The sequence below is a fragment of the Dermacentor albipictus genome, chromosome 9 (genome assembly GCF_038994185.2).
Source record: "Dermacentor albipictus isolate Rhodes 1998 colony chromosome 9, USDA_Dalb.pri_finalv2, whole genome shotgun sequence".
In the NCBI taxonomy this organism is placed as follows: Eukaryota; Metazoa; Arthropoda; class Arachnida; order Ixodida; family Ixodidae; genus Dermacentor; species Dermacentor albipictus.
In genome coordinates, this window is record NC_091829.1 from 86,517,654 (window position 1) to 86,532,410 (window position 14,757).

Genomic DNA, 14,757 nt, shown 5'->3' on the forward strand with positions numbered 1-14,757 from the left:
GACGTTCGTCCAACTGTCGGCCGCTGTGGTCCAAAAAAAAGAAAAGAAGCAAACGCTGTGTACACGCGTTCTTATTAACAAGATAAACCGTTTACATTCAAGGCTGGCTGCCTCATTTCCCAAAAATTCGTCCATGCTTGTTTCGCGAGCGCTCAAGAAAAGTTGTTATATACAATTTGACCCTAAAATTTGTTAACGTAAGATAATGCATCGACAAAACACGAACTCTTGACTCACCTTATACGAGTGCCGGATGCTTTGAGTTGTGGTCCCGCAATGCTGGACGTGGCGTCGGTCCTGATAGGCGATGCGACAGCTCAAAAAATATCCACCCACTTCACTCCAGGCAAGCAAAAGCGAAATGACTGAGAGCAACTCTTCCTTTGGCCTCGTGCTCTCTGGCTAGCCTGCTCCTACTGAGTCGACCGCGATTGTAGACGAGCGTCACTAAATTGCTTGCCAAAAAGAGAGGCGCCATTCGGGGACACTTTCAACAAGAACTTCTGCTCATGCATTACAAATATATACAGTGATTCGGAGGAAGGCAAAACCGGCGCTCTTACCCTCCCCTCGCCATTCTTCTGAAGCGGTTTCCCTTGGTGCTGGCAGAGTTCTACGAAACTGCCGAACCCTTCCGAACTGAATAGGCGGATGCCACAGAGCGCCACGGCTAATCCATTGGCAGCCTTCATAATGCCACAGATCTGCGGACCTATGCTGTGGAGACCGGTTTTAATTCAACGCAGGCTTCTACTTCCACGAAAGAAGAAAGGGACGTGGTTGACATCAGCACCGCACCTGGCCCTTCCTGTCCACGATGGCAAGCCCAAAGGAATATCAGGCGGAACCGCGCCATTGTTAGAGAGAGAGTCGCCACCAGCCGACCCGTATCGTAATCCGCCTTATTCATTTTCCTGCGCTGTCCCATGCCGCATGCCGCTGAAAACTTTCTGGAAGGATCCCGGGGTTTTCCCCGGGTGATTTGTGTACCTGCGCCCACGTTGAGTGCGCGTCGGTTGTGCTTTTCGTGGATCGCGAATAATAATTCATGGCTTCTTTGGTACCGAATGTATTTCCTGGAAACCACGTAGCACTCACCGACTACTGGGTGCATAAAGTTTCTTACTGTAACACCCAGAGGCAAATCTGGTGCCACCCTCTATGGGAGTTTCCTAAGGGGTTCTGTGCCTTCACAGAAATGACGGTATATTTGTCTGCGGGACTTATGTTGGCTGGTGTTGTTAGAGGCTTCGTCTAAAACGTGGGTATGGCTACACAATTAATGTGTTCTTTTTTTTTATTTGTACATACTGCAGCCCGATCGGGCTATTGCAGGAGTGGGTGTGAAAGGCAGAGAAATGAAAATATAACAGTCCAATACAATACAGGCCCAATACGAACAATACAAACACAAACCAAAACTATTCAATGGCCGCCAAGAATAAGTTTAAAGGAAGAGAACGAGTAGCATCAGGCAAAGAATTCCAGTACTCGATTGCACGGGGAAATAAACTGTATTTAAATGTGTCCGTACGGGCGAAATAAGGTGAGATGTTCAGGTGATGGTGACTTCTCGTATTAGATGGTTTCGCAGGATGGCTCGCAGATGGTTCCGAAGATATACGGCAAGAAGAGTTAATAACGCAATACAAAAACTTCAGTGATTCCGTGCGTCGGCGATCTGAGAGCGGTTCTAAGCCTAGGGATGAAAGCGCGGTATACGGCGAAAAATCCCTATCGTACCTACGACATATGAAGCGGATCGCTTTCTTTTCGATGGCCTCAATTTAATTATAGTGAAGTAAAGTTTTCATAAAATGGTTTCCATTCACGCAAATTACATCTTTACTCACCTGCAATGCATGACCAAGGGAAGAAATGCAAGAACAGACGACGAACTGTTTCAAAGCGAGCGCGAATTTCGTCTGTCCTCCAGCTTTAGCGGCCCGCTGATACTCTTTACGTTTCATTTTTTTATTTCTTTTTAAATACTGCAATGTTAAACAAGATCTTAGCAGCGTGGTACACGAGTAAGTTTACAAAACAAAATAAATACAAATGTAGGGAACTGCACTCAGAACATTCTTCACACAAGCGCAAAAAACAGGCGCAAGAACAAGCGCTTCAACGTTACTTCAGCGATCTTTGCAATCATACAGTCAAACAGTGCTATCACTAACAGTCTCAGCAAATGTAAAAAAAATTATTTAATATATGTCTCAAAAAGTGATAATGAGTCCTGTGTTACAGTTTTCTCTGCCAGCTTATTCCAATGTACCATATTTCAAGGAAAAAATGAATATTTGAAGCAGTTGACACGTGTTGTAAATGGAGTTACACCTAGTGAGTAGACAGTTGTAGCTTAGCGTACGCAACTATAGCGTACGCTATAATATAGCGTACGCTAAGCAGCGCGCGTTTTCGACAATTTTAGTTGGCCGACGATAATTTCTGATCTCTGATGCTATATGCCGTCGTTGCGGCTATTTCGCGCCTGTAGCGACAGGTGGCGCTGACATCTCGAACGTTTCTTTTGTTAGGCTTCGACTCGTTCGAAACGAGAAGCGATCTCCAAAACAACACGAAGTTATCCATAATACTCTGTCGTCGAAGCGGCCTGAGACTAAGCGAAAGCTGTTGACACACTCATTTGCTACGAACGAAGTGCATTTTACAAAAGCAACGCCGAATTCAGTTCGAAGCGGGCAGCCGGGACCACCGCCATGTTTCCCGCAAACTCCGCAAACCATGCAAAAACGCTAACGCTAAATCGTTTGCGTTGCGTACGCCCGCTATACCCGCTATTTCGTTTAGCGTTGAGCGCATGGGCAGTGACGACCCACTATTTTTTAGCGTACACAATGGAATAGCGTACGCTAACTAAAACTGTCTAGTGTCGCTGTCTGGTAGCGTAACCTGCTGTATAGGTGATAATAGACAGTTTTAGTATAGCGTACGCTATTACATTGCGTACGCTAAAAAATAGCGCGTCGTCACGGTGCATGCGCTGAACGCTAAACGAAATAGCGGGTATAGCGGGCATACGCAACGCAGACGAGTTAGCGTTAGCGTTTTTGCGGGGTTTGCGGAGTTTGCGGGAAACATGGCGGCGGTCCCGGCTGCCCGCTTCGAATTGAATTTGGCGTTGCTTTTGTAAAATGCACTTCGTTCGTAGCAAATGACTGTGTAAACGGCTTTCGCTTAGTCTCAGGCCGCTTCGACGACAAAGTATTATGGATAACTTCGTGGTGTTTTCGAGATCGCTTCTCGTTTCGAACGAATCGAAGCCTAACGAAAGAAGCGTTTGAGATGTCAGCGCCGCCTATCGCTACAGGCGCGAAATAGCTGTAACGACGGAATATGGCCTCAGAGATCCGAAGATATCGTCGGCCAAGTAAAATTGTAGAAAACGTGCGCTGCTTAGCGTACGCTATAGTTGCGTACGCTAAACTAAACCTGTCTAATGTGAGACGTGTCGATACTGTAGTGACCATTTATTAGTTGGAAAAAGAATTTTAGACGACATACACGATTTCTATCACTTATAGAAGGCAAGCCGCTCCGAGATAAAATGTTAGTAGTAATAGAACTACGCCCATATGTATTGTAAATGAATCGAACTGCTTTTTTCTGTAAGCTTTCTAGCTTTCCAATATCGCCTTTCAGTGAACGGGTCCCCTATAGCTATAGCATATTCTAAAACGGGGCGGACGAGTGTTTTGTATGCCAACAGGCGTACTGTTGGTGTGGAGGATTTTAATACGCGTCTTAGAAACAACTTGCGGCGACAGTTTCCTATTACTGTGTCAAAGTGCTTTGACCAGGAAAGTTCCTTTGTGTTCATATAATTGCACATGCAATAACAAGTTTTCATAGGTAAACAAAACCATGTTTTTCTGAAATAATAAAGATAAATCAGCTTTTTACGTGCTGTTGTAGCAGCTAAACAGTCATTGTGACAGACGGAAATTTGCTTCTCTTGCTGTCCGAGAACGATGACCATCCGAAGTCACAATATACCGGCATTCTCATGCATACCACAGCGCAGCTAGAGTGTACTCTAACGCAGCAGCGGCAGATTACTTCTAGGTAATATAGTGAGAAACAATATGGCTGGGTGAGCAGGCCTGAGTGCGCTGTTCTGCAAACAGTGCGGCCGATAAAGGCACGCCAAGTTCCTGTTGGGTGACCCGGCTGCCTATAGGAATTTCTCGTTGAGTTCTATACTGGGACATTGCTTTTTGTAATCTTTTCACGCATTATTTAGACATTTCGCTTATTCAAGAAGCCTTCGAGCGCAGCCTTCTGCGTCGGATTTATCAACGCGCGCACTTGTTTATACCGACATGTACAACCGCGATCATTCTTATCGTCAAATATTGTGGAAGAAGTGCATGGCTGATATGAAATAATGAAAAGACCTAGCAAAACATACATATATGTGCCTATGTGCCATGTGGTTACACCCCGAGGCCTGTTAATATGAACGGCCGAGCCACTTAAGCAACGGCAGCTGTGATCCAGATACACATATTACGGGCTGTTAATTTATCACTGATGGACGGTTTTCTTTAACTCCATCATAGTTACGTTTTGCGCGTGCCATAGAGCATTATTAGAGAAAACTGCGCTCTCATGAGCGCTCAATTCCAGGCTGTTTATTCCCTCTCGAAAACGCGCGGATGCCATCGCTCACACGGCGTTGCTATAATTGAGCGAGACGGATGTTTATGCTGCGGTATACGGAATGCACCGTCTCTTGTTTACTGTTTGACGCAGAGGCAAACAGTGCACCTCCGAGATTGTGAAATGTGTCGGCAAAGCATCACGTACGGACCCACCCGTATGCGCATAGCGAATGTTCCCGACAGCCTGCAGGTATAAGGTGACGTACAGATGTTGCCACAGCGCTGTGTCGCCGCTTGCCGCTCATTGTGTGCGCGCCATGCGAAGGGAAGGGTAGCTGATTTCAAAGTGCTAAGGCCAGAACTTCATTATATAAGCAGTTTTGTTTGACCTAACTGCTTACAGTTCAGTTCAGGTCCACCGGTAGAAGGTGCACGAACTCGACAGCGCCACGCTTAGCCTTCGCTGAAGAGGATCGACATTGGCTCAAACTTCGTATAGGCATGGTTTGATATGGTTGAAGCTGGTGAGCTTCAACTTGGTAGGCGTGTTTGGCTCATTTCGACCACGTATAATTATATATAATAGCGAAGACGCTGTCGCTACCGTGTTGTCGGTTCGACGGCTGATTACGTGGGGTTCGGTCGAACGATGGTTGGCATGCTGATTTTGCCGAGGCCATCGCCAACAAAGCCCGTCGCAGTATGAGAACTAGCGCTCGTCGGTGACACCGTTATCATTTGGTATGATGAAATTGTTTAGGTGGCGCGCAATATTCGGTCAATCGTTGGCGTGAATGTCTTGTCGGTCTCGTATCGACCCAGTGTTGCCGCGCCTTTCAAGTATGAGAAGTCAGGTACGCGCGGCCACCACCAGCAAGTGAAGACCGACGTTGCAAGAAGACTTCGTAAGCGGCTTGATCTAATTAAGTGTGGTCCGAGTGTAACGCACAGGTTTTTCGTTAAAACTGCCAACCATCAATGAAAGGCGGCAACTGCCCGGCTCACGGTGCAGTCCGGACGATGCGGACGAAGCGCTGGCGGATTCCTATCTTAAAGTGGAGTTGCAGTCTTACGCTAGGCATGTTTTCGGCACAGCACCGACATCGAGCTGCCAGTAGAATTCCAACACGGTACACGGCACGAGTGTTTCCAGCAGTGCGCGTCCTGGTGCTTTTTTTTTCTTCGGGGGACATTGGGGCGCTCGGCCACGCACCCGACCCTTCCGAAACGTTACGCGACTAATCCGCTAGGGCAGAGCGCATGCGCCGACTAGGACAGATCGCTGGCGACATAGCAGCTATGAAATGGATGCTATATAGGGCGCTCGTGAGAGCCATGTTCGCGCATGCGCAACAGCATTTTTGCAAACCGTCAATTTCTGCAGCGCTTGCTCTTGCGTTGTAAGTGCGCATGCCAATTGTCTACATTATTCTGTATACCGGGAGGCTTTGGAATCCATTGTACCCTCTGTAAATAGGGGACGGTAAGGAAGAATAGTGTCAATGGGAGATGACGGTTCTCGGCCATGCAGTAGAAAGAAGGGAGAAAAGCCCGTCGTCGCCTGGGGCGCCGTATTGCAGCCGTATGTTACGTATGGAATGTCGTGGTCCCAGTTGGTGTGGTTGGAGGCGACACATGTCGAAAGCGTGTCGCCAAGAGTTCAGTTGAAGCGCTCTGTCAAGCCGTTTGTTTGCAGGCGAAATGCGTTCGTATAGCGATGAATAGCGCGACATTCAGTGAGAAGCTATGGAATGACATCGGCGAGAAAGACGCGGCCTCGGTGGCTCAGAAGTTCGCGTGGGGCGCCGTGACGTAGAACGAAGCCTTGAAGCAGAATTGAGGCTACGTAAGGAGCCGTCGCACCTGGCAAAGCCGCCGTTTCTACATACCTCGTGAGGTGGTTTGTAGCCACGACGACCGAGCGATTGTCAGCAGCTGTGTATATCAGAGGCCTGTATAGGTATATCCCAAGCCGGTCAAAAGGTCGGGCACTGTAAAGGTTCCATTGGTCCAGACGAGCGACAAGGATAATGCTTGCGGCGTTGACATTCTGTGCAAGAGCGAATGTACTTTTGCAGAGGGGTGTATACATACCGCTCCAATAATATCTATAACACGTAGTCTGGCGTAGGTCTTGACGATGGTTAAGGCGACAGTAATCGACGCAAAAGCGATCGAGCCATCCTACTTTCAAACTAAAACAGCTGGTGGTTCAATGACGCCACGCTTTAGCATTTCACCTACTTGTTCATCAATGGCGCGGCGTTCTGTCAACGATACATGGTATGGTCGCTGCCCTAGCGGCGCATGAGCATCGGTGTCAACCCCGTCATACAGTTTCCGTTCGGCCCAGGGAAGCGCTATGGCAGTCAAAAGCAGGGCGAAATTGGTCGAGGAGAGGGAGATGGTCATGACGTTGCTCGGAGTTTAAGGTGGTGTCGATGACGTAGCTGAAAACGTCTTAAATGGAAGTGGTGGTGTTGGTGATGGTAAGCTTTATTGAAAGGGGGAGGTGGCTGACGGTTCGGGCTCAAGTAAGGCTCTGGGCCTGCTTGGCCTTCTCTGCCCAGTCCACCAATTCACGTTGTCGGGTGACGTCCCCGGACCTGAGCCAGGCTGTCCAGTCACTCTCGCTGCTGACGGGGGGATGAAAAAACTGGAGCGACGTGCATTCCTACATTATGTGTGCGAGTGTCTCTGTTTGTGAACAGAGCCTACATTGGTCGCTTTCCTTGCCCGCTGCGATTTTCTTAATGTACCAAGGGTCTGGGTATGTGTTTGTCTGGATTCGCCTAAACGCGACCGCTTGCATTTTATCGAGTATCTTTGGCGGTGGTAGGAGTGCGCAGTAACGGCAGTTACGGGTCTACAGTAGAGGCTGTTGACGTCTGAGGATCCAACAGGAAGTTTCAACGTGGTAAGAGTATTTAAGGCTCCACAGGGCCGACAGATTGACCGCGAAGCGACGTAATCGGCGTAAGCGTGGGAACTATATGAGGAGGCGAGGGTAAGTCATCTGTGCACTTCAAGAACACTTCCACAGTCTCTTGTGAACAAAAAGGAGCACCCATGAAATTTCTGGCATCTTATTTTATCTGCACTTCTCGTGGGCCCAATGACACAATAGCCTAACCTGCCGGCTACCTGGCATGTGCTCGGGACGTACTTTGCCACGCCACTTTATTTCTTTGTTTCTTTCTTTTTCTCGTAGGACACTCCAGGCACATTCCTGCCGTCCCCGCCTCCCTCATGTTGCGTATAAAGTCCGAGGGCGGTAACATCCTGACCGCGCGCCGTATGCTGCATGTGTGAGTAAAAAGTGGGGGGTATTGGGACGCGTGCCGACGATGGTGGTGCAGCCTTGTGTGTGCAAGGGAGAAAAGCGGTTAGGAAGCGCGCTGCCTCTCCAGTCAACCGCGATTAAGAGGGGGCCTTAGGATTATGCGATCTGTGATTTCACAACATGTTTATTTGGCTTAATTGCCGCATTAATTACAGTCGCTTTTTCTGACATATCTAGATATATTGAAGATTTGTACCCATACTCAATTTTCTTGGTGCGAAGATTTGTGCATACGTGCAATGAACTTTCTTTCCAGTGACACTCTTTTGCCCTCTATCAAGCTGTATCTTCACATTTGTATGTTACATTGTATCTTCGCATTTTTAATGTACAAAGGCAAGTCAAATGAAAGTGAGCCAACCCACCCTACGCAAATTTGTTTGGTTCATTTTCTGTCAGGCATGCGCGTAGCACACAGGCATCTCTCATTTACAAAGCGACACGCAGGTGTGAGGATAAATGTTCTTTAATGCTCTGATAAACTTGGTTGAACATGGTTACGTGACATAGTGGACGCTCCAAAAGTTGAACAGCGTGGTGTGGTGAGGTTTTTGACTGCTGCAAAGCATTCCCAAAAGGTAATTAGTAGCCTTGTGGCTGCCTTTTACGTTGAACATTGCATTTTATTCGCCACTGTAAAGTGTTTGAGTAAATGGTTCAAACAAGGACGTGAAAGTTGCAAAGAGGATCCAAGAGTGGAGAGTCAAGACTGAGCCAAAGCCACCGTGCATTCACCGCCAACACGATTGATAAGGTTGGTGAGCTGATTAGGCAAGAATGGAGAATAAGTATTGATGAACTGGCAGAGTGTGTGAACATAAGCCCAGGTTCGGTTCACACCATAATTTATGACCATCTCGGTTATTGGCTGCTGTGCGAGCAATGCATGCCCAAGATTTTGAACTACCGCCAGAAAACGGAGAAGTCAGAACGGCGCGTGGGAAGGGGCCTTGAACTACGTTCCCTCGGGGACTCCCTCGTTCACAGCAGACCAGGTTTGCGGTGGCGGGCTCAGGCACAAAGCCTGCTTCGTCGCACGGAGAGTCGAGGATGCGCGCACTGTTCTCCACACACAGTCGACTTAGTCACGCCGTGGCTAGAGGTTTTCGGTGGCGCTCCAGGAAAAGTTGACGCCCCCTGTCGCAACTGGCTGGCAAAACTGGCACGTCAGCGGGCCGTTCTTAACAGCTTCTGGCAATGTGAGTAATATGTCAGGAAAATACAACGGACTGTAAGCTCAAATCAAACGCCTGAACGAATTGGCCGTCTACGTCCCGTGTGCTGGTCATTCACTGAACTTAGTTGACGCGTGTAGCGTTGACAGTTGCCTTGAGGCAGTCAAAATTTCCCCTGTAATTCAGAGAATGTATGTGTTCTTTGCTGCCTCGCCTAAGTGATGGAGGTATGTTTTGGACAGCATGGGCGGAACTGGACAGTGCTTCTTTTGAAAAGTCTCTCTGAGACCACGTGGTCCAGACACACTGAATCATGTAAGACCATTCTGAAAAAATTCACTGCGTTCTTGTCTTGCGATGAAGCTATATCAAAGAACGAGGAAGAAAACGGTGACACTAGGAACGAAGCGCACTCCCTCTTCAAGAAAATGAGAAAACTAGAGACTGCATTCATGGGGATTTTCTGGAGTGAAAGCTTGGAGCGCTTTGACATAACGAGTATAGCGCTTCAGAAACGAGGCCTACACATTTCAACTGCTGTAGACCTGCTGAGTTCTCTAGAAGGCTTTGTTAATTCTTTGTGACCTCTCTTTGATACATTCGAAGAGAGTGCGCGCACGCTAAGTACAAATCAATGTTATCAGGAGGAAGGCAAACGCATCGTTTTGAGTAAACCCCCGGACGGAAAAAGCTATAGTGCGCTACTGGTAGAAAAAAAGTTTATTTGACAGAAAAAAGTTTACTTGACAGTCTATAGGCTCTGCTTTACGAGTGCGAAAGGCTGCCTACACTGAACTCTGCGAAAGGTTCGGATTCTTATAACTGCTGACAAAAGTTGGGAGTGAGGCCTCTCTGGCACATCAGGCTGAGAAGTTCCTGATAACCTACAAAAATTATTTGGAGCCAGCATTTTCCGCTGAAATCGTTCAGTTTGCGAACTTTCTACCCAACTCTGTGTGCCAGGACACGAGTGCCCTGGGAATAATGAAGTTGGCGCGCGAAAGAAGCTTATTGATGTGTTTCCGAATCTTTCTATTGCTTTGCGAATGTGCTTAAGCATACCCGTGGCAAACTGTGAGACCAAACGATGGTTTTCCAAGTTGTCGCTGACAAAAAAATTGCCTTCGCTCGAGCCTCCATGACGACAAGGTGAACTCGCTTGCTATCATGTCCATTGAGAGTGACCTCCTCCGCGATACATCTTTCGTAGCGACTATATTCGATTTCGCCAAAGCAAAGGCGCGAAAGGTGCCAATTTAAGAGAGGACTGTTTGCGCTATACATCAATGGTTCGAATAAGTTTGTTGTGTCGCCTCCCAGCCTCCATGTTCGTAATGAAACGCCGAGCAGTGTAATTAAAGATATCGAAATTTTTGTTTTTCGTCTCTTGTTTGGTCTTGTGATATTTAGCGTGCCTATTAAGAACTGTATTTTCGTAAACTGTAAACGTAATCCATGTGCACACCCCGAAATTCTGAGGTTTCCAAGAAACTCGCTTTTTAGACAGCGAGTTCATTCGGTTCTGCGGCCCAAAGGGCACTTCCTGTTACGTCGCCTACCACGCGTGATTATTCCCTCTTTGTAACGCATTTTGAAAACATGGCGCGTACGACTACGCAAATATATCCTGGCTCTCGAGGATTTCGTACAAGCCTTAGTGGGCTGCCTCAGGTTCTAGCTGAGGCAGCTGACCGTCTTTGTACACGACCGTCAGCGGACAATGTAAAAGCAGCATTACGTGCCATGAAGCGTGGCTCGGCCCCATGGCCGGATGGGTTACCCGTTCAGTTTTAGCTAACGTTCTGGGAAGATATTGGTGCCACTTTTGTGTCTGTTATCAGCCGCTGCTTGGAGCACCATGAATACCCCTCTAGTTTGCGCGACGGTCGCATTGTGCTGTTACCTTAGCATGATCCATCATCTGTTTGTCCAGAGGAATGGAGGCCAATCACGCTTCTCAACGATGACTACGAAGCCTTCACAGCTGTTCTCACCCTATGCCTGGTAAGCCTGATGCCTTACATAATAGGACACCATCAGGCATGCTCAGTCCCTGATAGAGAGATGCTCACACCAGGGATTACGTTCTTGACAAAGTGATTCCTCAGAATTTTGAGAATGACAGCCCACAAACAAATGACATGAAACAAAACAATGACAGCGCATGCATAATTCCTTTGAGACATAAATTTTAGAAGTGCGAAACAATAACAGAGCTGAAACCTGAAAATGATGCTAATTTTATTAGCTCGGATTTGCGCTATCTTCGGGATCGGCCGAGATAAGAGATTCGAAACATAACTGATACGAAAAAGTGGCGTTCGCCAAGAAAGACATTCGCTTTCATTTTTATATTGTTTTCCATATTGTTGTCACCTGTTACCTTTAGCGATGTTGCATATCCCCCCTATGTAATAATACGTACCTTCCAACGGAAGGTCCTTAGTGTATACTGAAAATTTAAAAAAATTAAAATAAAATGAGATTGTCTCATGGCAGGATTGAAACAGAAGTGTTCCAACGCAGCAGTTCATTCTTACATTACATGGGGTGCTTAGGTTTACTCCAATTGGTACTGCCACTACGCAGCTACGAACTTTGCACTTCGTGTAATCATCGCTACCGCAGTCATTGCTTTCTTTCTTACGAATTACGAAAGTCACTCGTTCGCCTAAAGAGACCCTGCAAAGATTAAAAACGACGATTTAAAAAGACTGGCAACCAATCTCTATGGTACGCGTTGTTTTAGTGCAACGGGAAGCTTACTGGACTGAGTGTCCTATAGCATAGTGGTAATCCGCAAAACGCTGTGGCACATTTGTTAGCGAAAATTTTACGATATGCCTTGATGATCTTGTCGCGCTCATTAAACATGCTGGAAACAGGGATGGGAGAGTCCGATATCGATGATACGCTGGCATTGGTGGGAAGCCGACGACAAGTGCGGCTCTAGCGGACGAAGGCAGTGGCTTAGCGAGAAATTTATTTCGAGGGGGGGGGTGCATTCTTTGTCAAAAACTACCACTCCTCCCTCTCCTTCACGTCTCTCTCTCTCTCCATGTGTATATAGCGAGCGAGAAGAAAGGGAACCGAGGGGCCCCATTTTTGTTTACCATATCATAAGGCAACAAACAAGGACACCAAGAGCAACGTAGGGGAAATTACACACTTAATAATTAAAGAAATGAGAAACTAATGGAAATGAAAGTTTATGAGGAAGAACTGGCCGCAGGTGATATACGAACCGACGTGCTCGCATCAAACCTGCGATGCTCTTGCCAATTGAGCTACTGCGGCGGCCCCGGTTTGCCATTCACTCACTGCAGTTTAGTGGCAGAACTAACCCTGGGAGTGTTAGCCAGCGCCACCACTCACGAACCTAGGCGTCGGATGTGGAACATCCGTTTTGTCGCAGGCGTCACGAGTACATGATCTATTTCGGCAACGGCAGTCGCCCAATAAACGCACACAAGCTACCTAAAGGCATCAATGTCGCCGGATTCGAGACCCTCGTATTGTAATGATCGAGAAGAAAGGGAACCGAGAGGCCCGGTTTTTATTAACCATATCATAAGAAGCCAACAAAGACAACATAGGGCAAATCACTTGTACTTACTAAATGAATTAAAGACATGATAAATAAATGGACAAGAAAGTGGATCAAGCGATTCTTTTACCAGTTGAGCTAACCGCGGCGCCGTTTTGCCTTCCACCTTCTGGGGTATTTATGCTTTGCTACTAAACTAACCCTGGCAGTGTTACATTTCTGCGTTTCTTGTATACACAGCATGCACTTTATTTATTAAATGGCCACAAACAGTCTTTTTTCCATGACACGCTCATTTATTGCAATCTTTACTTACAGGCAACAAAAACACAAATCTGTCGACAACGAACTTGTTCTCCAGTTTATTCCCGTGCCTCCACTGTGGTTATGACATTCTGCTACTAACACAAGGTGAGTGGTTCCTTTGTGAATGAAACTCCCTCTACGGTGGCAAAACTACTAAAATTGTCAATGCGCCTAGTCGTTCACTGTCCTCCGCCCCCCATTTACATGCCGTCAACATCCACTGTGAATATGTCATCGTAACGGAGTTAGGCAATCTCGATACGTGGCTGTACCTATCATCACTACTATTTTCGGTCTGGGAAGCTAATTGTGTGCGTTGAGTTCCGCCACAGTAGTATCAACGCGCGGTTAGAGGTAAGAACTCTACATATTGTGATAAATCTAGTTCAAGAACAAAACGCCTTCTGACTGTCGATGTAGCAGTACATACCGAGGTAATAAGGCCGATAATATAAACTATGCCTGACAGTTGATGTCCAGTGCATGGTACTGTATAATTGACGTTTCCCCGGTGTAAAAAGAAATTTAAATACAATGCTTTAAAAGCGAAGGGGAATCCGTTGAAGGAAATAAACGAAACTCCGTCACGTTCAAGTTCTAACACATTCGAGTATTTGCCTCCAGTCTCTCACAATCAGCGGTTGCAGCGAACTGATTCCAGCTCTTAATGCTAGCTCGGACTGCACTGCGGAAGCACGCATGGATTATTTCTTCCTTTCATCAGACATGAGGATTACAATTGTACAACGCAACTCTGAATGCGTGACAGTTGACACTTTACGGATAGGGCAATGCGAAAGTATAAGATTGCTCTCTGCACTCGAACACATGGTGGTAGATACACTGAAAGACGCACGTCCGCGTTACCGCATGTTACTGTTTACCGCAATCAAATCATGGACATTACTTTGCAGAACACTAGCGCCTAATAATTGTCTCAAATCACTCGCTCCAAAGTGCACCATGTAAATTAAAACAACAGCTGCACATAGTATCGGGTGAGATAGATATACATCTAAGCTTTGTTTCAGCACTGAAATCAGGGTCAATAAAGAAAGATGGGCACGCCGCCATCGTTTCAAAATTCGCACGTGTCAAGGAAACTGAAATTGCCTTTCATGTCACGTGAAGTAATACGAGGAAAACGACAGGACACCTCCTCCATTGCTTCAACGCCACCACCTGAAAACACATTCAATTGACGCTGAAACACTTCCACATCGGCGATGGCAAACGGTGTTCAGTGGCTTCCTAGCAGCTTCCTGGGTCGGCGATGTAAGGAGTGGGAAAAATCAAGAGGCGCACAACCGAGCCCTACTAGTTGAAACATAACAGCCTCTCTTTACAGCCGCACTTCGACGGCAGCAGGAGGAGCAAGCATGGTTTCCTCCTCCTCAGTATGCCACGCTCTGCTCCAGAACACTGTAGAATGAAGCAGATATTGGTAACATTTGTTGATTAGCATTAACACCACAACGAGGAAGCGATAATGATACAAATATATAAATACCCTTAGTCGTCTGAATGTCACTCTGCAGGTTGTGTCGAAAATAACTCATTCAAAATAAGAGGTCGTGATATCTCATCACTTTTTAGCTTACAAAAGGTCTGCTTTAGCTACGAATGAAATATCTATTGCAGAATTCTAATCCTTAAATTGAACCTTATATGTTCCATTTGTGTCTGTGTGTGATGACAGTATTGACGGTAGTTTAAGTTTGCGCATTATAATTATCTTCATTTTTTGCGGAATCTTTT

General features: G+C 46.7%; 1 long non-coding RNA gene across 2 annotated transcripts in view; it reads left to right on the top strand.

Moving 5' to 3' along the window:
• LOC139049473 (uncharacterized) overlaps positions 1 to 14,757 on the top strand; it is a 408,997-nt gene that overhangs the window by 231,595 nt on the left and 162,645 nt on the right. For both annotated transcript variants that reach the window (XR_011508330.1, XR_011508331.1), the window contains exons 4-5: positions 11,080 to 11,150; positions 13,012 to 13,104. This is a non-coding gene — a long non-coding RNA (uncharacterized lncRNA). The remainder of the gene's footprint in view (positions 1 to 11,079; positions 11,151 to 13,011; positions 13,105 to 14,757) is intronic.